Source organism: Pteropus alecto, unplaced genomic scaffold (genome assembly GCF_000325575.1).
Source record: "Pteropus alecto unplaced genomic scaffold, ASM32557v1 scaffold467, whole genome shotgun sequence".
In the NCBI taxonomy this organism is placed as follows: Eukaryota; Metazoa; Chordata; class Mammalia; order Chiroptera; family Pteropodidae; genus Pteropus; species Pteropus alecto.
In genome coordinates this window covers 1,168,535-1,170,732 of record NW_006439722.1, presented here as the reverse complement: position 1 = coordinate 1,170,732, position 2,198 = coordinate 1,168,535, and positions in this window count along the sequence as shown.

Genomic DNA, 2,198 nt, shown 5'->3' with positions numbered 1-2,198 from the left:
TCTTAGGAACAAAATCCTCAGGTCTGTTGACCACAGAAAGAGAGTTTTGGTCAAACTAACATCTGTTAACTCTACACCTATGAAGGCAGAATGACCCCACTGGCATCCCCTTGAAACTGAACAGAACTATGCCATGATTGACATCAGGACCTAATGCAATGATCCACTGCCTCTTACCCTAGCCCTGACCAATCAGCAGAGCCCACGACCCCAACTCCCTTAGCTACTAATGAGTTTTTCTCTATATAACCTATCGCCAAGAGGCCATCATAGAGCCAGGTCTTTGAGCATTAGCTCACCTGTGTCTCTGGGCTTGGCACTATGTCCTTTAATAAACCTCTATTTTCTTTGCTGCAAGCTCCTGTTCATGTCTCTTTTGACTTTAATGCATGCAGAGAAAATGAACTTGAGTTTGGTAACATGTTCTAAAGAGAAAATGTCCTTTTAAATGTTCATTATTTTCCTCAAATTATAAAAATGATGTATTTTGGGAGGAAGGTTGATGGTAGAAATAATGTAATATAGATTTATTTGCAGAAGAACTTGATCCTGTAATGTTTTACAAGTCTTTGCAATTATCATCAAATTTTCCTCTAGATACCAGACAAAAGATTTCTGAATCTACTTTAAGAATACTATCTCTGAATTCAAGCCCATAAATTCAGGCATGCTAATATTTTTATTATTATTGCAAAATTGCCAAAGCCTACCATGTATTCATTTAATGTGAAGAAAAATGTACAGTTCGTGTAATTAGTGATGGCAATACAATATCATGATTTATAAGTAAAATATATTTGGTCATTCAGATGATCAAAATATGTTTTTATATATATTTGGCCTTTGTCCATAGTTCCCGTGATAAGAGCCACAAAGGTGTTTTTTGTTATGTTAATGAGATGAATTTTGGAAAGCTCTTAGGTAACCTAAGGATGAGAGACTGAATGCCAAGAGAACCAACCAACCATATGGTTAGAGGGTTGGAACTTTCTTTTTTTTCCCTCCAGGGAGGGAAGGGGAGAGAGGCTAGAGATGAAATTCAATTGCCAATTGCCAGTAATTTAATCAATCATGCCAATATAATGAAGCCTCCATAAAAACCCAAAAGGATAGGTAAGGTTCAGAGAGCTTCTGGGAAGTGAACACATGGAGATTTGGGGTGAGTGGTATGCTCCTAGAAGGCCTAGAATTTCTGAGGTTTTCCTCTTGTTAACCTAAAAATAAAAAGCAAAAATGATAGGCAACAAACCTTTACTTAAAACCCAAATAATAGCTATTTTGAAAGCACTGATTTAGACAGAAACTCAACTAGTGCTCCCATTAGGGGCCGAAGGCAAAGGGTTTTTATGAGAAAGGGAAGGGAATCAAATTGCATGAATAAAAGGAAGGAATTTCTCTAGGTGCAGGTAAGCTAACATAGCTATGCTCATGTTACCGTGGTGTCAGTCTAAAATTTGTTGTTGCCCCAATAATACTGCAGAGTCCTCGGTTCTTTTCACCAACACAATAAAGAATTACAAATCAGCAAGATTTAGAAAATGTAAGATTTCTTAAAGTACGTTTCAAGAAAGAAACAGATTTGATTAAAGTATGCTCCAAGGAAAAAGCGGGTTATAATGAAGAGGACCGCAACAGTGTGAAATTAAGGAAGTAAACCTTATATGGTGGCTGTGATGGGCGATTAATTATAGGGGTGATGCTAGATGATTGGCATGTGAGGTCATTTTGATTAACATTTGGCTGTTATATGACTCTCTGCCTACTGATCATATGGTTACCCAGGATTCAGTCTGTTATAATTAGATTCATGAACTTCTGGGCATAGGCATATTACAATGATGGTATAATGAGTCTGAGGTGAAAAGAAGGTCAAAGTAGTCCTCACTGTGTGTTTGTAGCTAGACCAAACCAGCTATTTTATGGTCTTATTTTTACTCCTTTGTCCCTCAGGATGCAGGGTGATTTATAACTAATCAACCATAAAATGGGTGTTTCAGGGAGGTCTTTGGGAGGGGCCTTCATTCTTTTGTTCCCTCATGGCTCAGGTCTACCTAACTACTTAACAGTAATTCTAAAAAATGCTTTTAATTTTCAGTCCAGTAGTCATAATATCTCCTTTTTTTTTGTTATCTTTGCAAACAGTTGTTTGAAACACAATGTTGCTTTGGCCTAATTCAAAAGTTATTTGTCTAGTTTTA